At 37.6% G+C, this 23,950-nt stretch overlaps 1 long non-coding RNA gene across 2 annotated transcripts; it reads left to right on the top strand.

Annotated features, from left to right (window-relative positions):
* Positions 1-19: 19 nt before the first annotated feature.
* LOC125162450 (uncharacterized) lies at positions 20-17,998 on the top strand. Of its 2 annotated transcripts, none has more exons than XR_007151044.1 (3): positions 20-104; positions 7,702-7,905; positions 17,822-17,998. It is a non-coding gene; the product is annotated as an uncharacterized LOC125162450 (long non-coding RNA). The 2 variants fall into 2 exon arrangements; XR_007151043.1 differs by lacking the exon at positions 17,822-17,998 and adding an exon at positions 9,224-9,778.
* Positions 17,999-23,950: the final 5,952 nt, after the last annotated feature.

The raw sequence follows: 23,950 nt of genomic DNA, 5'->3' as shown, positions 1-23,950 counted from the left end.
GAGGCCATAGCAGGAATCTCTACATTCTCTTTTCCTAGAAGTGGGTGGGGAATCACGCTTAGAAATGGTGCAGTGGCGTACGCGCAGTGGCTAGTCTTCTCTCGGTAAGGCCTTCAAAGGCTTCGGTTCGCCGTTGTATACTTAGCACCTCAGTGCCAACGATATTCAAACCCACTGGGCCAGAAGCGTTTGTAATTAAAGGGTTTGAAAATACAAAGATAAGCAATGTAGCTCTGGCTGTATCTGGAGCTCAGGGCTCCAAGTGGGTCTTTAACCTATCATGCGTACATAGAAAACACTAGAATTAGGAGATTTTCAAGGGCAAAATGGAAGTTAATATTCACTTAAATAAATGTTTACATAACCATTTTTTAAAAAATGTTTTCTCATCATTGAGAGAGAGCGTGAGCAGGGGAGGGGCAGAGGGAGAGGGACAGAGGATTTCAAGTGGCTCTGTGCTCCCAGCAGAGAGCGAGATGGGGCGGAATTCAGGAACCCTGAGATCATGATCTGAGCTGAAATCCCACGCTTAATGACTGAGCCACCCAGGTGTCCTGCATAACAAAATTTTATGTCAGATAACACCAACTCAAATTTTAAATTAGAGTCCATTATGGAATGGGTCTTCAAAGATTATTGCCAAAGTGCTTGGCGTCCCAAAATATCTTCAGACAGCCTTATATATTGTTGCAGTAAAATTTCAAGATCTAATTAGCTATATCAGTTCATGAATCAGGCAGCATCCTATATGTCAAGTAGAAGAGAGCTCCAAAGGTCTACAGGAAATTAAAGATTTTTAAGGTAGAGAGTGGAAAAATGGAAATTGTTAGCAAAGAATCCATTGTTTGAGGCAAGGTCACCCTCCGAAGTGGAACGGAAAAGATGTATCAGTAAATTTCCTAATGCTGACCAAGAAATTCCCATGTTAACTAGTTAGAGGTTACATTTCTAGGGAGCTGAAACTACAGTTTAAGTCTTGGTTTACTGACTTGGGACTTAACCTAAGTGACACCATTTGGGGCCTGTGGCTTTCTTTTTAACAACATATTTACATAAAAGGGATTATATGTACAGTCATGGAACTTTTTTTCACTATGAGGTCACTTTTCATATAAAAATACAGAACTCCTTTCTTTGCAGCTGCAAAGTATTCTATAAACTACCATTTCATTATTTTTAGCTTGTGTATATATACACACACAATATCTTAGTGAATGCAGAGATATGATGATTACTCTGCAGTCTTTTTCTTTTTTTCCCTCCCTGATTGGGTGTACTCTACCATTTTTTCCTTACAAACTGCTGAAATGAATATATTTGTGTCACTAAGAATGGTTGATTTTATTGACTATTCTAAGGAATAAATTCCAGAAGAATTGCTAAATGAAAGTATATATGTCTTGATTTATTTGACTAATCTTCAATTGCTAGATTAAATTACTTCAATTTTTTAAATTCATAAACAGTCTGTAATGAACATCAATTTTTGAACCCAAGTCTCATTATTTCCTTTGAGTAAATTCCCAAATGGAAAATTACTGAACTTCTTTTTAAAATCTTTTTGAAAGGGGCGCCTGGGTGGCTCAGTCGGTTAGGCGTCCGACTTCGGCCCAGGTCACGATCTCACTGTTTGTGAGTTCGAGCCTCACATCAGGCTCTGTGCCAACAGCTCAGAGCCTGGAGCCTGCTTCGGATTCTGTGTCTCCCTCTCTCTCTGTCCCTCCCCTGCTCATGCACTCTCGCTCTCTCTCTCAAAAATAAATAAACATTTAAAAAAATGTTTTTTAATCTTTTTGAAAAATGTCTTTGCCAATCTACTAGGTTAAAAACAAAACATAATTTTAATTTCCATTTTTAAATTTGAAATTGAGCATTGTTTGACATTGATTAGCCTTTGCATTTGTTCCTGGGTTATCTTTCCTTATCCTTTGACCATTTCTTATTGGGATTTCTTTTTTATCTATTATTGATATATAAGAGCTTTTTATACCCTTTGACACATGTTGCAATGACATGTTTGTCATTTGTCTTTTCATTTAGTTCATTGTGCGTTTTGCTGTATAGAAGTTTTGTATTTTCCTTGTAGACTTTAAATGGGAGGTTATAAATTAATTATTTTCCTAAGTGGATAGCCATGTTCCAAACACCACTTGCTGGAAATGGGTGTGATGGAGTGTTGTTTTTTTAACTACTGAGTAGAGGAAAAAGGAAAGGAGGATATCATCATTCTTAGGCTAAACCATTGTGACACCAGACAAGGATTTCTGTGGTGTTTATTATTCTCTTTTTCTGTTTTCTAAACCAGCTTAAAATAGAAATCCCACTTTTGTTCTGCCAATTCTCTCTTTTCATAAAGAAGCTGCTTGTATGGTTTCTAATGAGCCTAGAGGCCACAGAGTGCTATTCAACTGCACTTGGCATTACTTAGCATTAGAGTCTTCATCTTCAGTCTCTTCCCAGTGTTCTCCCATTTCACTAGAAGCAGACAATAACTGGGATGCACAAGCTCTCCTTTCGTTTATTTTCTTAGCATTATTCCTGAAGGTGGGTGGGCCGGATTCTTCAGGCCTTCAATTTCTCTCATTTATTTTAAAACATTTTATTATTTCAACTTTCACTTCATAACGTAAGGCTTTTCATTTCATTCACTAGTTGGGATTCTTAAAGCCAGTATGCTTATACAGTTTAACAAAATATGTTCAATATGTTCATCGTGAAATAACACAAACTCAAAAGAACAGTGCACATACTCAGGGCAACCCATGTGGATGCACTGGAGCATGAATTAGAAGATGATGTGGTGGGGGGGGGGTGGCGGAGGGAGGGTGGGGAGCCTGGGTGGCTCAGTTAAGCCTCCAACTCTTGATTTCGGCTCAGGCCATGATTTCACAATTTGTGAGTTTTAGCCCCGCATTGGGCTCTGCATTGACAGCGCAGAGCCTGCGTGGGATTCTCTCTCTCCCTATTGCTCTGCCCCTCCCCTGCTCACTCACTCTCTAAATAAACAAACAAATAAATAAACACTTTTAAAAAAGAAGAAAACAATGTGGATATTTGTTGTGTGTTGTGCATTTTACCATAGGTCACTGTGTTCAGTCAGGTAGTGTTTTTCATGCTTCATAGTAGTGCAAAGCATAGTCATCTCTTGAAAAATCACAACTTTTTATTTTGGCAGTTTTATTACTTTTTATCTACTACATATGAACAGATTTTCATACTGAAGACATGTGTTGTAGGAAAAGAGACCAAAATAGATAACACATACACACATAAATATATATGTACACTCCTCACACACACACAGACATATGTATACAACCTCCCCCACAATAAACATACACATATATACATACATCTACAGTACTTGTACCCGAGGGGTGATAGGGGTTTAATTGTGGAACACATATAAAAAGCACTTGGGGGACGCCTGGGTGGCTCAGTTGGTTGAGTGTCCAACTCTTGATTTTGGCTCAAGTCACGATCCCAGAGTTGGGATCAAGCCCTGCATTGTGCTCCGTGCTGAGTGTGGAGCCTGCTTGGGATTCTATCTCCTTCTCCCTCTGTACCTCTCCCCTGCTCGTGCTGTCTCCCTTTCTCTAAAAAATAACAATAAAAAGCCCTTGGGACCTTGGGATGCTTGGTAGTTAGTAAATTCTCTGTACATATTAGCTATTCTCGTTATGTATAGTCTTTTTCTTTTTTTAACCACTTGCAACGGGGGTGGGGGGCGGGTGAGAAACAATTCTCTTTATTTTGCCTTTCTCCTTTCACTGCCAAGTCATTTGTGTTCTTCGCTACAGTTCTGCTGAAATCTGCTTCTTTCCATCCTCTATGGGAACTGAGCCTCTGCCTTACAAAGTGGTTAAAAAGTACAGTCTTAACATGACTGCGTTCCCCCAGGTTTTTCAGGGACGATGTAACAACTAGTAACATTTGTGTAGTGCTTTGTAGTTTACAAAGGGATTTACATCTATTTGACTCAGTGCAACCTTGAAAGGTAAGTAAAGATGTTACTAAGATTTTCCCCATCTTGTAGGACTGCTAGGATTGCTGCAACAAAGTGCCACAGACTAGGTGGCTTAGATGACAGAATTTTATTTTCTTGCAGTTCTGGAGACTGGAAGTCTGAGATCAAGGTGTCAGCAGGGTTGCTTTCTTCTAAGTCCTCTCGCATTGTGTCCTAGATGCTGCCTTCTTGTTGTGTCCACATGGTCTTCCCTCTTTACCGTCTGTACCAAACTTTCCTTTTCTTATAAGGGCATCAGTTGAAGGGGAGCCTGAATATAGTATCCCAAAATATGGCACTTTCAGGATACTGATTATTTTGAGCTAAAGGCAAGTGAGAACTCTCTGCTCTCTCACCATCTGCAAAGCAGGGCATAAGTTTGCCCTGAGAAAGGTACTCTCCCCATACCAGTAAGAGGAGAGGTGAGGAGAGGATTCTTGTCGCTAGAGATGAGGAGTCAACTCTGAGATGACTTTGCACAAACAGACTTTACTAAAATAACCCTTGTCTTAAATTAAGAAATCTTCATCCCCCGCACATATTTCCCAGTCACTTTTGCACAAGTAATGCACTCTAGAAGCCCCAACCCTCTTTCCTTTGTCTAGTCACTTCTCCACAATTTATCACCTTTTGTTAAAAAGGTATATAAGCCTCCAAGTCTGTTGCCTCTTTGGCTTTTTTCACTTCTTTTTTGTGAAGCCACCATGCACATACAATGCACATACTTAAAAGTTAAGTATTGATAAAATTGGATGCCTCCTCTCCTGTTATTTTGTCAATTTAATTTGCTCAGCTACTAAACCAAAGAGGGTAGAGGAAAAGGTTTTTCTTTCCCTCTGTAATCATACTGGATTAGGGCCCCCTGCCAGTGACTTCATTTTAAATTAACCCATTTAAAGGTCCTGTCTCCAAATACAGTCAAATTCTTAGGTAGGGGGTTAGGAGATAGGAATTTGGGAAAGACACAATTCCACCCACAACAAACAGGTGGGAAAACTGATACTTTTGGAGGTCAAATTTCTTGCCCAGAGTTGGAGCAAAGTCAGGGCTTACACTTCTCTGTACTTGATACTTAAGCTACAAGGTACCTTCCAACTTTCACATTATAATATATCACAGAAATTTTCCCATACCAATGAAAATATTTCTACATGATTCTTTTTAATGTTATCTAGTGTCTTAGCTTGGGCTATCACAGAACACCAAAGATTAGGTAGCTTATAAACAACAGAAATTTATTTTTCACAGGTCCTGAGGCTGGGAAATCCAAAATCAAAGAGTCAGCAGATTTGGTGTGTTTGGTGAAAGCCCACTTCTTGTTTTATATAGATAACTTGTCTTCGTGATGGGCCCTCACAGGTAGAAAAAAGGGAGCTCTCTTTGGATCCCTTTTATAAGAGAACTAATCCCATTCATGAGGGCTCCACCCTCATGACCTAATCACCTGCCAAAGGTCCCACCTTCTAATACATCACCTTAGGGGTTAGGATGTCAACATATGAGTCACAAACAATTCAGTTGATATTTATTGCTTTCCCACTGTGTAAACATAACACAGTTTATTTCAACAATCCCATATTGATCTAGGCTGTTTCTTACACTAAAAAATAATTCCCCAGTGAGCATCCTTGTAACTAAGGCTTTGCACCTAATCTTTATCATTTTGTGAAGATGAATTCCTACAAGAAGAATTGCTAAATCACACAGTATGCGGTTTTTAAAGACATCTATACCTATGAAGGTTTTTTTTTAAAGAGAAAGTATTGTGAATTCTGCAATAATCATGGTTAAATGCTAAGTAATTCTTACCCTTTTTATTATTGTTTTACATCCATGAGTCCACACATCCACACACATGCAAAAATATATCTCAGATACATTGGTGATTGCTAATCCAATCAGACTATGACCAGAGAAATGATTGTGAATTCTGGAGGAAGCAGACTTTTTAATCTCACAAATGCATCTCCCACACCAACACAATGCTTGGCAGTAAAAGACCCACAGTGAATATTAGATGAATATGTGAATGATAATCTGCATACATAGTGCCTCATATTTGCCTAAGAGTAATCCATGTTTTTTTTTCTGCCCCGGAGAGTAAGAGTATAGGTATGACTACTGGCAGAGCAGGGTTTTGCAGGTTTTTTAAAAAAATATTAACAAAACATGCTTGCAATGCAGATCAAGTAGTTTTAAGTTATTATTAGCAATAGGCATAAAAGTATCGATGCAATAGAAGTGTCATCTTCACATGTAATTTATCGAACATCTAAAACATCACTAATGAACTACCTAATTGCTACTCCAAATGGTACTATTTCAGCTTTCAAGTAAAGAGAGGGGGAAAAAAGGTCACTGCTTTAATCCTACAAATTGCTTTTATCTTGGCTATAGAAAGACTTTTTAGAAGTTCTAAATTATAGGTTCTTTGCAAAATCTTTTCTTGATTATTTGGTCTATGTAACAGCAAAGGGATGGAGGAAGTTTCCATGGTTTGGCAAATAAATAATTACCCACCATATCTTCAAATTCTCCAATGAATCCTTAGATTTTTATTATATTTGCAGGTGTAGCATCACAGATTTTTCATTCTCTTTCCAATGTCATTTGTTTTCTATTCCTTATAATCTATAAAATATTCAGCATCCTGATTTAAAATAGCAAAGAGGGAGTCCTGGATGTCTCAGTTGGTTGAGTGTCCAACTCTTGATCTCAGCTCAGGTCTTGATCTCATGGTCATGAGTTCCAGGCCCACATTGGATTCTACACTGGGCATGAAGCCTACTTTTAAAAAAGCAGCAAATAAATAACAAAAATACAAGGACTTTTTTTCAAATCATGGCTAAAAACATTCATTTGGTATAAAATGGCATAGATTCAAATCCTTTCTTTATTTATTGAGTGCATACTATGTACCAACCCCTGTGCTCGACACTGAGAATAAAGAACTATGGATGTGGTACATTCTAAATTCCAAGGGTATGATAGTTCGCTTCTTTTCATTTTATCTCTAAATGTTCAGGGTCTTTTTGTGGCTTTTCTTTTTATTTCACCTCCCTTTCTTTATTCATTATGGGTTTTTTTTTCACTGTGTCATTTGTATGTGTGTAGATAATTTTCCTATGTGTTTTCCTTCTTCTCTTTCCTTCTACCTTTTATTACCTACTAAGCTGACCCTTGCATTTGTCTTCCATGTGTTTTCTCATCTATTTTTCTGTTTTGGTTTCTTCTAACTTTTACTGGCTTTGCGGAGGATGACTAATTCCATAGAACATGTTTTTATGTGACTTATATCTGTTTTTCATTCTCTTAAAAGCAGCTGCAGCCTAGGTGAATGGGATCTAAATTTTTTTGACCAGATAGTACATCAGTAAAAAATGTCTAAATATGCCCCCTTAATATATAAATATATATTTACTAATGAACTACATACATGTACATATACATATATGAGTATGAACAATTATATAATATATAATTTAAAAAACAAAACTTGAAAAAAATTGAAATAAACAAAGGGTGAGATAAAAATATATAGGATGAATTCTAATACTTTCTCCTGGGTGCCAGTGGACCATCTTGTGCACTCACTGTGGAAACCTCTAGTTTGAGTTTTATAAACTTGATAGTTTGGTCTTTTCTCACTTTAAGGAGGGCACTGAGCATCCTGTTTACTCTCTATTACCTTTTAGAATATTCTGGGAGGAACAGTAAAGACAATTTTGAGAGTCCTACTTGCAGCCAAGGACATTGAGATCAAGACTCTCAAACAAAAAGAGTAATAAAAGCCTCTTCCATCTTCAGAATAAGTAGAACCATCCTGTCTGGGAACCTTGCTGATGTGGGAGGCAGTAGAGAATTGGGCATAATAATGGAACATTCCTGAAGTTTGGCAGGTAAACACTCTTTTACTTATTTAATAATTTGTCTATTGCTTTTTCTGTTGGAAAAGTAATATATGTGCCCTGAAAAAGGCTCAAACATTATAGAACTATACAATGAAGAAAGTGAAAGTCTCCTATTTTTCCTACCACCTAAAGAAAACCACTGTAATTGTGTGGTCATTGGTCTCCAGATTAAGAAAAGGTTTTTTTTAAATGTTCATTCATTTTTGAGAGAGAGAGAGAGACAGAGTACAAGCGGAGAAGGGTCAGAGAGAGAGGGAGACACAGAATCCAAAGCAGGCTCTGGGCTCTGAGCTGTCAGCACAGAGCCCAACATTGGGATGGAACCCACGAACCACAAGATCATGACCTGAGCCAAAGTCAGACACTTAACTGACTGAGCCACCCAGGCACCCCCAGATTTTTTAAATGCACATTTTAACACATATTATTATCTTGTTCAACCAAAATGAGACCATTCCCATTTACACAGCATCTTTTACTTCATTTTCCAAGGATATCTTTCAATATTAGTACAATAGATGTTCTTTTAAGTGGATGCATAGTATTCCATTATATAGATATGCCTCTATTTAATGAGTGTCTTGTTTATGCTCATGTCCAATATTTTACTCTTATAAACAATGCTACAATGAACATTAGTGTACATTATTTCTGCATAAGAATGCCAGAGTAGTTTCATAAAAGAGGAGTGGAATTCCAGGTGTAATGATATGAAACATTTTTGGAACATTAAAATTTTCCATCAGTACTACCAAATTGCCCTGCAAAAGACAGTATCAACTGATACTGTCACCAAAAGATTATGTATTTATTTTTCCACACTAAAAACTATTAGTGTTTTAGTGTTTTAATCTGAAAGGTAAAAAGTATTTACTTGTTTTAATTTGCCTAATTTTAAAAAATGTTTCTTTATTATTTTGAGAGAGAAATAGAGAGCATGAGCAGGGGAAGGGAAGAGAGAGAGGGAGAGAGAGAAATTCCAAGCAGGATCTATGCTGTCAGCACAGAGCTCGACGCAGGGCTCAATTCCATGAACCTTGAGATCACGACTGAGCCAAAATCACGAGCCAGAGGCTCAACCGCAACTGAGCCACCCAGGCACCCCTGCCCGTTTTATTGTTGATGAGATTGAGGATTCTTTTATATACTAACCAGCCACTTATATTTGTGAGAGCAGTGGTTCTTTGTTTGGTTTCTAGTTTTAACTTTTTATTGTACAAATTTGCGAATACACACAAAAGGAGCACCATGCTTCAATAGTAATTAACATTCTTAGCAAACTCAGACACCATGTCATTTCACATAGGAATGCTTTTAAATAACACTGGAAGATGTCATTTAGTGCCCTTTGACCCAGGCACTCACCTCTAATTCCGTGGCTAAGCAGAAAATGTGTAAACGAAAGGAGCAGCAAGAGCCAACCCTAGATGTCCTGCAGCAGTGGAAACCAAGTTACTGATTCAGACCACCAGATGGCAGACCACAGGAAAAGGAAAAAGGAGAGGAAGAAATGTCACCTACCAAGACCCAGCTCCAGGATGACCCAGAGATCTTAGAAAACTTGGTTTCCTATTAGTACTGAGGAGGTCAGGGGTCAGGGAAGATTACTCAGAGGCATTGTTTTAAACTATAGTAATGTACTTAATTATCTGATAGTAACATGGTTTATTATGTGATGCATTTTATTATCAGATAAAACATCTTTTGTTTTCTTTTTTTCTCTGTAAATGTTATTCTCATTCTTAAGGCCTCCAAGAATAATGTCATAATTGGATTGCATCAAACCTATAAGTTAATTTGGAAAAAAAATCAAGATCTTTATGATACTTATTTTTCTCATGAAAGAATGTGTTTTTGTCACTATTGAGGTCTCCATTTATATATCTTAGTAAGGATTGCAGTTTTCCTTATAAAGATCATGCATATCACTCATTCAGAATTTTACTTGGGGAGATATTTTATATATATTCTAACTGGATTTTGGTGATTTTACAGAAATATACTGATTTTTGCAGATTAAATGTTTAATTTCTGTATTTTTTTATTAAAAATAGCTATGAGTTAGTTATTCCTAATTTTCTTGCTATACAATTATGTAACCTGAAAAATATCATAAAATTCTTGTATTTTCCTTTCCACCATTTATTTCTGTTATTTCTATTTCATGCTTCATTATATTGGCTGAAAATGACATAAAAATATAAAAAATTTAATAGTAATGATAATATAGCTTTACTATGTGTAATTGAGGTTTTATTTGGAATAGATACTTGTGTTTATTTTAATTTTATACAATAATTTATTTTTATTAAGAGTATAAATGAGTGTTGGAGTGCCTGATTTCGGCTCAAGTTATGATCTCACGTTTGTGAGATTGAGCCCCACATTGGGCTCCACACTGGGTGTGAAGCCTACTTAAGATCCTCTCTCTCCCTCTTCCTCTGCCCTTTCTCCCACTCATGCTTTTTCTCTCTCAAAAATAGAATTAATAATAACAATAATAAAAGACTATAAATGGGTGTTGATTTCATCCAGTGGCTTTTCAGCATCTACTGAGAGGATCATATGATTTCTTTTATTGAATCAATTTATGTAGTCATTTTATTAATGTTTCCTTATATTGTCAGTTTTTTATGTCTAATATTCATAAGTAGGTTTTGTCTGTAAATGTTTGGTGTGTCATACCTTTATTGGATTGTAGTGTTAGAGCTATATTTAGCTCATAAAAGAATGGGATAACATCCAATCATTTTCGGTGTTTTATGTTACAGAATAAATATATAATGATTTTTATCTGTTTTATTATTACTATTTTCCTAAGGCAGTTATGGAAACAAAGCTATTTTTAAATTTTAAAAATGAAAATAAAGAAATGCTTATATTACAGTAGAGACACTTTTACAACTCAGAACCTTAAAGAGCTATAATAAAGGTTATTTTCCCCACCCCAGCATGTTAAGGAAATGCCTGCCAAACCCATTATAAAAGATTATCTCTGTCTGAGTGTGCTATGGGTTATACTATTACATAAAGCAGACAAAATCCTTTCTTTTTCTCAGCTGTTCTGCTCAGTCATGGAAAGAATAAAATTATACCTAGTGATTCAGCATCTGAAATGTTATACCAAGTCAAAAGTTGCTGCCTATATAGTTTTCACAAGAAGCTATTGCATTTCTTAGGTTCTGGTAGGTAATAATAATATTCCAAGGAAGTCTTTCTTGGTTGAGGGTGGAAAGCAATAAAGAATTTGACTCAAATTTTATCTGGTTGTATAACCTGTCTCTGTAAGTAAGTCATGGCTTGGATAATAAAAAAGTAGTTGTGGTAAAAACTTCCAGATGAGTAATATTGATAAAGCTTCATTACAACTCTTCTCATCATGGATTACAACATTGTTTGACAGAACTTTCTGGCATGATGGAAGTGTTCTATTTCTGTGTGTGCAATGTAGCTATGTGTCCACTGTGGCTCTGAGGACTTGAAATGTGGCCAGTGCTGATGAGAAACTGAATTTTTATTTTTATTTAATTGTAATTAATTTAAATTGAAGTAGCCGCATGTGGCTAGTGGCTACCATAATGGACAATGCCGCTTCAAAATATGAAATGTAATCAGTATGGATACATTAAGAACCCAAAATGTTTTCACCACATTTCCTTATTACGCATAAATAAATTTCACTTGCCAATATTTTGACAACTCAAAATCAATATCAGTCTCTGCATTTATGCTTGCATTTTAAAAACTTACTTTAATACTTTTCTCCTGTCTGAGACATCTTTGCCATTCTGAGAAGTATCTGTTTTTCCTTTCACTCGCATTTTGCTATTGTTGCTGTCTTTTGTCTACATGCTTTTAGCTATGCCATTAGGTGTCTTTGTAATTTCACATCCAAACCTTGTGAATTTTTGTTAGTTTCTTTAAATAAAGTGATTTGGTTCAAATACTGACATGAACAAGGATATGACATGTATAATGATGGATAATTATATCAATAAACTGGACATGGGTAAAAAAATAATCAAGAAGAGTTGGCAAAAAAAAAATTTAATGAGAACTTAAGAATAGAATTGGCACTTTAGTATGGAAATTGCAGCCATATCATTGAATTCCTTTTCAAAGATGAAACCGTTTTACTGAATCCATTACCGTAATTACACTTTAAACTTGCTAAAAATGTGCACCGGTATACACCAGTTTTACGGGCAGTCTCCACATCTAGCTCCATTGTTATTAAAATTTTAAGATTTGGTGATTACGTTATTGTAGCAGTACTGCCTTGTGTTGCTTTTTGTATTTCTGTAGGAGTAATTTGAACGTATATTTGAAAAGTGTTATGGTTTCAAATGACCTAATAGGATCAAGGGATTATTTCAGTGAATTATCTTTTAATTAACAGATTGCAAAGTACTATTTTTAGAGAGGTTGGAACAACCATTCATTTGAAGCTAAAGCTTCATCGTTTAATAAATTAATTCATCATTCAAGTCATAATCTTCAGTAGTTGAGAATAATGGTAGCTGCCTAAATATAAAAAACCAAAAGGTAATTTTAAATGAAATTATCTGTAACTGGAATCCAGATATATTTTTTAATTTGTTTAAATGTTTATTTATTTTTGAGAGAGAGAGAGAGAGAGAGAGAGAGAGCATGAGCAGGGGAAGGGCACAGACAGAGAGAGGGAGACACAGAATCTGAAGCAGGCTCTAGGCTCTGAACTGTTCACACAGAGCCCGACCCAGGGCTCCAACTAACGAATGGTGAGATCATGACCTGAGCCAAAGTTGGACGCTTAAGTGACTGAGCCCCCCAGGCACCCTTGGAATCCAGATATTGAAAGCATTGAAATATTGGACTGCATGGTTCCTTAAGGACCCAAGTTTTCTATAAAGATGTTGAGACTGATGGTGGAGGCTACCTCTAAGAAAGATGAGAGAGGTAACAAACTCTTCAGGAAGGAGCAGAAATGAGATGCTACACCTCACTCAGAGCAATAACTGAGATTAGACTAACATTTTGATAAAATATAATCTTACTTCCTTGATCCTCACCAACTCACAATTTATGATATAAAATTTAAGTTTGCATTGTTTCTTAGGAAAAATTTTGTTAACGAAATAATAATGTGAACACAGGAAATAATATAAAACATGATACAATTCTTTTTATCTGTTTTTGCATGCTTACTTGATTTTAAAGATGAATGTAGTATAAAATCATTTTTTTATGATGGCTAACAATATTAGCTATTTTTGCCTGCTTCTTCTTTCAGGTAAATTTCAGAATTATATTGGGGCACCTGGATGACTCAGTCAGTTGAGCGCCTGACTCTTGATTTCAGCTCAGGTCATAATCCCAGGGTTATGGGATCGAGCCACATATCGGGCTCCATGCTCAGTTTAAGATTCCCTCTCTCTCCCACTCTGGTCTCTCCCTGCTCATGCATTTGTGCTCTCTCTCTCTCCAAAAAAAATTAGAAAATTAAAAAAGATTTTTTCAGAATTATTTTGTCAATTTCTTCCAGAAATATTTTTATTGGGATTTTGCCTAATAATTTAAAGTATATTATTTAACTGGTAGGAAAAGTGACAGTATTAAAGTATTAGTCTTCTAAAATATAGTAACACTTTTCCTGTACTTAATATCTTTCAGGAAAATCTTCTAGTTTTTTTCATATTAGTGATATAATTTTCATTAAAGTTCATTAATTCATGTCAGCTGCTATTGTAAATCAGGATTCCTTTTTAACTATATATTTTAAACTGAGTATTGTTGGTACATATGAATGTTATTTCAATTTTATATATTTACCTTATTTCAAGCATTTTATCAAACTTATAAAGTATTCTATATTCCTCTCACCAAAATGGAAGCTTCTTTTGTTGTCTGTTTTCTTTTTTTTTAATGTTTATTTATTTTAAGAGAGAGAGAGAGAGAGAGAGCATATAGGGGAGGGGCAAAGAGAGAGGAAGAGAGGGAGAACCCCAGGCAGGCTCCGCACTGTCAGTGTAGAGACCCACATGGGGCTCAAACTCACAAATCATGAGATCATGACCTGAGCTGAAACCAAGAGTCAGTCACTTAACTGACTGAGGCACTCAGGTGTCCCTGTTGTCTATTTTCTTATCAAAAGTAGCACCTACTCATTTCATACATGTCATGTTTATTGAAGTTTGAGACTTAATTGGGGTTGGGAGCACTGGTCTATCGCATATAGACAGAAGACTCATGCCAGCAGATTTAGGATAACAAAGGCAAATCACACTCCAGAATATCTATAAGTCAATTTAGAAACAGCAATTTCTGGGGGTGCCTGGGTGGTTCAGTCACTTAATCGTCCAATTTCGGCTCAGGTCACTACCTTGCGGTTCATGAGTTCAAGCCCCTCGTGGGCTCTGTGCTGGCAGCTCAGAGCCTGGAGCCTGCTTTGGATTCTGTGTCTCCCTCTCTCTGTCCTTCCCCCCAATCGTTTTCTCTCTCTCTCTCTCACTCTCTCTCTCTCAAAAATAAATAAACATTAAAAAAATAGAAACAGCTATTTCTGTTTAGACATTCAAGGATGCATAGGGGAGATTTTGTAGAGAATAAATCACCCTAAGAGTGTTCAAAATTTGTTGCCATAAACTTCTGAAGCTTTTGAAGAGGTTACTGTTATGTCGATGTGTTGGCAATAAAATAGGCATTTAATATTAACTGAATGAATGAAGGACTGAATGAATGAATGTATGTAGCACTTTGTTATGCCCTGAGGATATAGTGATGAGCAAAAATAGATCTTATGGGAAGATGCGGCATTAAATAAAATTAAAGACTCACCCAGATAAATGCATCACCTGGTCTTGAAGTGGAGAATCTGGGGAGTCCAGAAATTGGAGCAGCCACAGGAACCCCCTTCAATGTGACCTTAACCACCACAGAAAAAATCTAACCCTATTAACACTTTTAGGGTTAAACCCTTTAGGGTTTCTCATCCGAAATTCCTGATTTGTGAAACAAAGTCTAGAAACAGACTTTGAGAGGGTCCTACCGGACACATTTGTCAAACAGATGAAAAACTAGGTAGGACAGCCCCTATACCACCACTCCCACTTCAGTTAGACGCGTAACCTTTCTATTGCCTGACCAACTTTGTTCTCTACTCCCCATTTGCAAATCATGAAATACTCTCAGTGAATTTTCAAGGAACTACCAGAGCCTGAAACCTCAGTCTGTAGTATCTCTGAACAGCAGATCAACTATTCCCATTGGCCAAGGACTTTCACTTGTCCATAGCCACCATTCAGAGTGTCCAAACCACACACTGGGTATCTCACTTGTACTGTTAAAACAAGACTCCATCAAACTCCATGAGCCATTGCTTTTGGGTAGAGCTTCATGGTGCTTAGAACTAAGAAGTGCATGAAACTTACCTGATAACAGTTTGTGGACAGGAGTGGTTTTCAGGGAAATGTTACACTATTTTCACTTAGAAACAAACATCTTGATTTCCCAAAGCTCTGGTAGTTTAGGTAATAGTTTGGTATATAATCAGTCCAATCAGTCCAGTCAGAAAAGCAGAAACCACTGTACATAGTTCAAACAAAAAGGAATTTAATTCTGGCAAATGGTTACAAAGGTGCTGGAAGGGCTAGAGGAGAGAGGGAGAGAAAAGAAGGCCAGAGACGAGAAAGTTGCTACTACTACTCAGGCTGGAGTCCTCCAGCTGCATTTGCTATTGGAAGGTTACCATATGGCCAGTGCAGAATTCCACCCTTCATGGAAGGGGCACCACTTGACCAGAAGGGTCTACCCCTGGTACCAGACAAGAATGGCTTATTCTTTTCTCCCATCAGTAACTGCCATGGTCCAAACCTGACTGGAAGCCAGTTGGTGAAGGATTTGGGGAATGGAGTTATAGGCGTCCAGCCCCTGCAATTATAGATTATAGGAGGGAGATTGTGGCATTGTGCCAACAGAAATATAATAGCACATGGGGTGCCTGGGTAGCTCAGTAGGTTAAGCATCTGGCTCTTGATTTTGGCTCAGGTTGTGATCTCACGGTTTGTGAGTTCCAGCCCTGCATTGAGCAGGCTTTGCGCTGATAGTGTGGAGCCTGCTTGGGATTCTCTCTCCCTCACTCTCTGCCCCTCCCCCACTTGCCCACACTCTCTCAAAATAAATTTTAAAACCATTAAAAAAAGAAAGATAACTGGCACAATAACATCAGTTAGGTATATGCTAATCATTTGTAATCTTTTACATTTGGTAGAAAATTACTTCTGAAAGGATTGCACAGGTGTATGGGACTAATGACTTTCTGATTGTTGCCTGAGAAATCTTGCTCTTGAGGCTTATTAAGGTGGCAGTAGCACAAGACAGATAGGGAGCCAAGGATGGTTGAGAAAGGAAAGAATGGACAGGACAGAACAGGTCCAAGGGCAGATGTCTGGCTATTAACTTGAGAGGCCAACATGCATTTTGAAAAAGACTCCATCTTTCCAGTTAGAAAACATTTTGCCTCTGAAGTTGAGGGTTGAGGTAGAAGAACAATGAAAACCTTTTCTTTTGTCTGAGTAGCAAGAGCCAATGAGCTTCATAAGAAGGAAGAAAAATCTAGCTTACTAAATATGTGTAAAGTCTCCTTTATACTAGAAGAAAAATGAGTCACCAAAAATATAAAAGCTACATAAATTAGCATCCTTCCATGTTTTTAGATAACTAAGTGAAACAGCATAATAGAGTTATGTCCCAAAATTAACTTCCTTTCATATTCCACCCAGGCATGTCCATTTGTAAAAGGCTCCCATCGCCATCGGTTGATACCTGATGTGGAATTTTTTAAACTTCTTTACATTTCCTTCACCCTCACTCTGATTCACAAAATGCTTTGTTAGAGTTCACTGGAATATTGTGGCTTATCTGACTCAAAAGTGAGTTCATTCCTATTTTGTTAGTTGGCGTAAACATTCAATGAGCAATGCTGAGCAGGATGATATTCTATGAGTAATTATGTATAGATCATTTCAAAGATTGTTTTGAAAATCCTACTTTGAGTAAAGTGCATTTAAATTTTTAAAATCTTAGGAACTTAAAACATTAGCTTTTAAAATGAACTTTACTCCTTGCCAGGGTAAATAAATATGAGTATAGACATTTTAAGCTAATGACTATATTTTGTGGGGTACCAATCTGAAATGTTGTTCTAGAGACTTCTTTCACAATTATGCAATGTTTTAGAATTACAGAAATTGGAATGGATTTCTAGAACTACTTTTTTTTTTTAGCTGCCACTTGCTGTCATATGAAATACATACTATATAACCAATGAACATTACTATAAAAATAATAAAGTAAGTTTATGTATATGTGCATTTAAATTTTCCACATGTGATCAAAGGAAGAGTATTTGGTCAGGTATCTTTCTTAGGTTTATGCACAATTCTCTCTCAGTTCTTATGGATCTGAAGGAGTCAACCCATTTGACAGTTAATCCTCCTAGGAAAATACTGGAGAGGTGAAAGCTGTGGGTTGAGTTATATTGGTTTGTGTAATTTAAACTTCCTCCTCTCTCCTCTTTGAGGTAGTAGGGTGAACATTCAAAACACACTCGTGGAGTACTGCATAGAGATCTAAAGGGGTCATTTCACAGACCACCTGTACTCACTTCCATTCAGGCAAACTGCACAGGTGTGGCTCTGGTGTTTGTTCAAACGATGAAGCATATCCATACCCATTGTGGTAGGCACAATAATGCTCCCCAAAGATGTCCACTCCCTCCACCTCCAGAAACTGTGAAAGTGTCACCTAACACAGCAAGAAGGACTTTGCAAATGTGATTAAAAGTCTTGAAATAAGGGGATTATTCTAGATTATCCAGTGAGCTCAATCTAATAATATGGATCTTTAAAATTGGACTTTTTCCCAGTTGTTATCAGAGAAAGATGAGACTATGGAAGAAGGGTGAGAGAGAGATGCAATGTTGATGGTTTTGGAGATAGAGGAAGAAGGCTACAAGTCAAGAAATGTGGGCAGCCTCTAGAAGATGAAAAAGGCAAGGAAACAATCTCCCTTAGAGCCTCTAGAAAGGGATATGGCTGTATTGATTGATGCCTTGATTTCAGGTCAGTGAGACTTGAGCCTGATTGCTGACCTACAAAACTGTAAGATAATAAATTTGTGTTTTGTTTTTTAAGTGTTTATTCATTTATTTTGAGATAGAGAGTGGGGGTTGGGGTCGGGGCAGAAAGGAGAGAGAAATCTTTTTTTGTGTGTGTGTAGCGTTTATTTAAAAAAATTTTTTTTAATGTTTATTTATTTTTGAGAGAGACAGAGACAGAATGTGAGTGGGTTAGGGGCAGAGAGAGAGGGAGACACAGAAGCAGAAGCAGGCTCCAGGCTCTGAGCTGTCAGCACAGAGCCCTACGCGGGGCTCGAACTCACAAGCTGTGAGATCATGACCTGAGCCGAAGTCGGACGCTCAACCGACTGAGCCACTCAGGCGCCCCATAGTGTATATTTATTTTTGACAGAGAGAGAGAGAGAGAGAGAGAGAGAGAGACAGAGCGACAGAGCATGAGTGGGGGAGGGGCTGAGAGAGAGGGAGACATAGAATCCAAAGCAGGCTCCAGCCTGACGTGGGGCTTGAACTCACAGACCGCGAGATCATGACCTGAGCCGAAGTCAGACACTCAACCGACTGAGCCACCCAGGCACCCCAAGAGGAGAGAGAATCTTAAGCAGGCTCTGTGCTGTCAGCATGGAGCCTGACGTAGGGCTCGATCTTGCAAACCTGGAGATCATGGCCTAAGTGGAATTCAAGATTTGGATGCTTACCAGACTGAACCACGCAGGTGCCCCTAAATTTGTGTTATTTTAAGCCACTAGGTTTGTGGTTATTTGTTATTGCAATAGAAAACTAATTACCCATAAAGCCACTGCCCTAAGCCCACTGCTGCCTTGGCCATTCTGACCCTTCCCTTGCGACTCTCAATCCAGGAACAAAAGGGGAAAGCCTGACTTACTAGTGTTCCCTGGAGCCTTGTTTGGACACTGCAGCCAGCTTTTAATTCTGACTGGTCTGTGCCCAAGCTTTATCACTTGTGAAATATTTTTACCATGACTTTTGATTCCTGGGGCCTAAATCAGTGGCTTTCAAACTTTGCTGACTGTTTTGACTCCAACCCGCCTGAAATTTTGATTTCAACCTGGGACATGCACAACTCCCACACGCACATATAACTCAAACCAATGTTTTCTGAAGCAGTGCTTATCTTTATTACATGCATTGCACTCTGATATTTTCAGTTCTATTCCCTTACATTTTTTAGTGTAAATTGAAACCCACTAAACTAATTTCACGATTCATTAGGTTGCAACCCTCAACTGAAAAACACTGACCTAGATCATAACAATTCTATGGCCAAGATGTAGAATTTTTGCTGGAGAATGCATTCTGTTTAATTTTAAAAGAAGCATAAATATTTGTTCAAAATTTAAATTGTTTCTATATGTAACCTTAATTTATTGTTATTAAATGTTATTTATTAATGTACCAAAATTTATTAGTTTTCTCAAAGTGAACAAAAGCCCATGATAGTTTGTAATCAAGCCTAATAGTAAGAGAGAAGGACCACAATAGGGAGGGGGTACATTCTAGAAACAATTTTTTAATGAATAAATAAATGCAGGGTGCCTGGGTGGCTCAGTTGGTTAAGTGTCTGACTTCGGCTCAGGTCATGATCTCATAGTTTGCGAGTTCGAGCTCCACATTGGGCTCTGTGCTGGCAGCTCAGAGCCTGGAGCCTGCTTCAGATTCTGTGCCTCCCTCTCTCTCTGCCCCTCCCCCACTCACTCTCTGTCTCTGTCTCTCAAAAATAAATAAATATTAAAAAAGAAATTAAAAATGCTTTAAATGAATAAATACGGTCATTGGGTACATGTATTTAGTGTTCTGCTTTTCTACACTCAACTTGTTCATTTCTGCTTTTAATTTTAATATTTCCCTTTTTCTTGCTTGCTTTATTAGCCATGTCCTTTCCTAGACTTTTTAGGTTAATTTGTTGCATTTCTCTCCTTTTTTTTATTGCTATTTATAGCTGCAGCATTATTTCAAATGCTTATAGTTTGTTTTAGTATCCCTTTATTTAGAGGTCCTGGAGGAGTTTATACATGCATTTAAAATTATGTCTGTTACAATTCAACTAGCTTTTCTAGGTGTTGGTAGCAAAAGGGTTTGGAGATTGTTATATATTAGTTAGCTTTCACTAGGTTATGAACAAACAACCACCCAACTCCCAGTAGCTTATGACAATAAAGGTTTATTACTCAATCACTGCACATATTGCCTACAGCTCTGTTCCACGATCTTCATACCAGGATCTGGACTGAAGGAGCAACCTCTATGTGAGACATACTGGCTCCTGGCTAAACCACAGGATGCTTCTTAAAGCTTCTGCTCAGATGTGGGGCATACATCACTTCTGCCTATATCCCATAGACCAAAGCAAGTCATAAGGCTAAACTTGACGGCAATGCAGTGGTGAACATAACCCTTTCATATGCAGAGCAACAAATAATAGGGAACAATGGTACAATCTACCCTCTGTGTGCTCCCCCATAATGCTGCAACCAGAAGGGGTTTTCCTTGCCTCTCTGTCAGTTCAAAACTCTATTTTATTGTTGGATTATATCTGAGATTTACCATGATAACATTTATGCTTCCTTTTTAAATGTATCTTTAATCACACTATAATGCTGTTTGTCTCCCTTAATGCTTTTTGATATAAAATCAGTTGTGCTGAACATGTTTTTATAGGCCACACATGGCTATGGCTACCATGGCTTATGACAACATTAAGAAAACAGTGTTTTTCTAGCTTGGCCTACACTCACAGCAATGCAAGACTTCATTTCTTTCTCAGACCTCAACAGGCACTGCACGTGCTTCTGCAAGGAGTCCAGGGGTGCCCGGGAGGATCCTTCTTGGTACGCATGCAGCCTGGGCTTCTAGCCGAGAAGAGAGCAGTGTTCCCTGCTACCTCCACATGTCTATACAACAGCACTGTTTTGCACATCTCACACCATCAGAGACTCCAGAGATTTCACCCTTTTCTAAATTAATAGGTATCTTGGGGCACCTGGGTGGCTCAGTCAGTTAAGTGTCTGACTTTGTCTCAGGTCATGATCTTGCTGTTCATGGCTTCCAGCCCCCCATTGGGCTCTGTGCTGACAGTTCTCCCGGAGCCCACTTAGGATTCTGTGTGTCTCTTTTTACCCCTCCCCCAACTCATGTACATGCGCTTGTGCTCTCTCTCTCTCTTTCTCTGTCTCTCTCTCTCAAAAATAAAAAAACATTGAAAAAAATTTTAATTAATAGCCATCTTTCCCCAGAGCTTTAGCTCAAGTTTCCAGTTGCTGGGACACCATTAGATAGAGAATAATATGATTAATACACTGTACCATACTCAAAATTACTCTGAGAGTCAAATCTTATATTTCAATAAGCTTCTCTCTCCCTCCCCCCTCACCTCCCTTTCCCTCTCCCTCCCCTGTCTCTTTCCCTTCTCCCCCAGCCCCTCTCCCCTCCTCCTCTACAGGATGCTCCTCTGCTGTTGAGGCTTATATAGCCTCTAATAACCAACTCCACCCTGGAATTTGTGAAACTGATAAAATTTAAACATCAGGTTTTTATTATGCCTGTACAGACACTATGGATTGTAAGCCATTCCCCATGGTTTATTAAAATTTTTCTTATTTTAAACATTTTATCTCAATAATCACACACATGGGGAAAAAAACCAGTAATATAATAGGGCTTATAATGAAAACCATTGTCTACTGCTCCATCCTCTCCCACCCCTAATTCGATTTCCCAATAGGAACCACTTCTAATTGTTTCTGTTTCAAGACTTTTTGGTGGCTGCTTCCCTAGTTCTTTTTTTTTTTTTAATGTTTCATGTTTATTTATTTTTGAGATAGAGAGAGAGATGGTGAGTGAGCAGGGGAGGGGTAGAGAGATAGGGAGACGTAGAATCTGAAGCAGACTCCAGGCTCTGAGCTGTTAGCACAGAGCCCAAAAGGAGGCTCGAACTCAAACACTGCGAGATCGTGACCTGAGCCCAAGCCAGATGCTTAACGCAGTGAGCCACCCAGGAGCCCCTCCCTAGTTCTTTTTTTTTTTTTTTTTTTTAATATACAAGGGGCCTTTACTGCTATTTCTTGATTTACTGGTAAATCACAGCATTGGGTGAAAAAATTAGTTCCCTATAAAGGTTGGCGTTTATATTTTCTCTGGTAACCATATTTAAGTTTTCCATGTTTAGTTCATAGGTTGCTTCTAAAAATTGAAAACTCCTAACAATAATAACATACCATAACAATGTAAATATTGTAATTATGTAAATATTGTTGACAGGAGTATTAGATACTAAGATTTCATTTTCCTCTCCACAGGGGCCGTTACAGATCATGTAAAAGACTGTTTAAATTTAAGATTTGAGTTTTACTTGGCTGGTTTGATTTTATATTTCCATCTCTTTTCACTTATGCTGAAAATCTTGGTTCCAATGATAATAACATAACAATCAGTACTTAGAGCTCTATGTTACTCTCTTTTCCCCAAAAGTTTTATTTTCAAAAATGTCAAACCTACAGAAAAAGCTGAAAAAAAAATAGTATGATAAATGTCTGCATATCTTTTATCTGGATTCATAAATGGTTAAAATTTTTGCCACATTTGCTTTATTTCTCTTTTGTTTTTGTTGAGTCATTTGGAAGCACATTGCAGACAGCATGACAATTCACCACTTGCCTGTCTCTCCTACAACAAGGACATTTTCTTATAAAACCACAATTCCATTATCAGACCCAAGGAATTTAGTATTGACATACTGTGGCATGACCCATATCCAAATTTCTCCAGTTAGCCTCCAAAATGTCCTTTATAGCTTTTTTTCTATGCAGAATTTAACCAAGGCTCACTCGTTACATATAAGGGAAATATCTCTTTAGTCTCCTTTGTTGTCCCTTGCCTTTTTTTTTTTTTTTTCTTGGTCTTTTTAGGACATTTGACAGTTTTGCAGAGTCCAGGCAATTGCTTTGTAAAAGAATGCCCTATGTTCTGGATTTATCTAATTGCTTTATCATGATTAGATTCTTAAGATTAAACAATTTTTGTAAGAATATCATAGTAGAAGAATGCACTTCCCACTGCATCACATCAGATCTAGACACATAACACCAGTTTATCTCATTGCTGATGATGCTAATGATCGCCTTCTTCAGGTGGAATCAGCTAGATTTCTCCAGTGCAAAGATACCCCTCATCTTTGTAATTCACAAATAGTCTGTGGGGTGATTCTTCAAGACCAGGTAAATATCCTGTTCCCCAGTCACCCTTGATTCAATAGTTTTAGCATCCACTGACGACCCTTGCCTGAATCAGTTACACCAAGGTTTTAAAATGATGATTTTCCATAGTATTTTTTGTAATGACTGCAAAGTATACCAAGTCTTTAGGGTTGTATCATCATTTATTTATTAGGTCCCCTATTGATGAATATTTAGGTTGTTTGCAGTATTTTGCTTTTACAAACAATGCTGCAAAGAACACCCTGGTATCTTAATGCAAATGTGCAACTATAATTGTTAGATGAATTCCAGGAAGAAAAATTGCTAGGAAAAAGGTATTTAATATTTTGACAGATATTGCAGTGTTACGCACCCACCCCCCTGCCACCCGGAGAAGGGATACCCATCTACATTCCCACTATCAGTGCATAAGACTGCCTATTTTTCCAATTCCCTTATTTTTTGACTCTATATTTTTGCTTTATATGTGCCACCACCTCCTATTTTTCCAGCTCACTCTCACTATACCTTGAGTACCACAATTCTGCTCCTGAAACCTACAGACCATAATCACCTTTTCACCTCTCTTTTCTCCTTCCCCAGTTTATATTCCATGCCCCGTCACTATAACTACTCTTCTGCATACTCTCTCCATTCCCTTACTCCTCTCTACATTTACTGTACTTTATGGCCAAACTCCTACCCA

This window comes from Prionailurus viverrinus, chromosome A3 (assembly GCF_022837055.1).
Source record: "Prionailurus viverrinus isolate Anna chromosome A3, UM_Priviv_1.0, whole genome shotgun sequence".
NCBI classification, from domain to species: Eukaryota; Metazoa; Chordata; class Mammalia; order Carnivora; family Felidae; genus Prionailurus; species Prionailurus viverrinus.
This window is presented reverse-complemented; position numbering and strand designations above follow the sequence as displayed.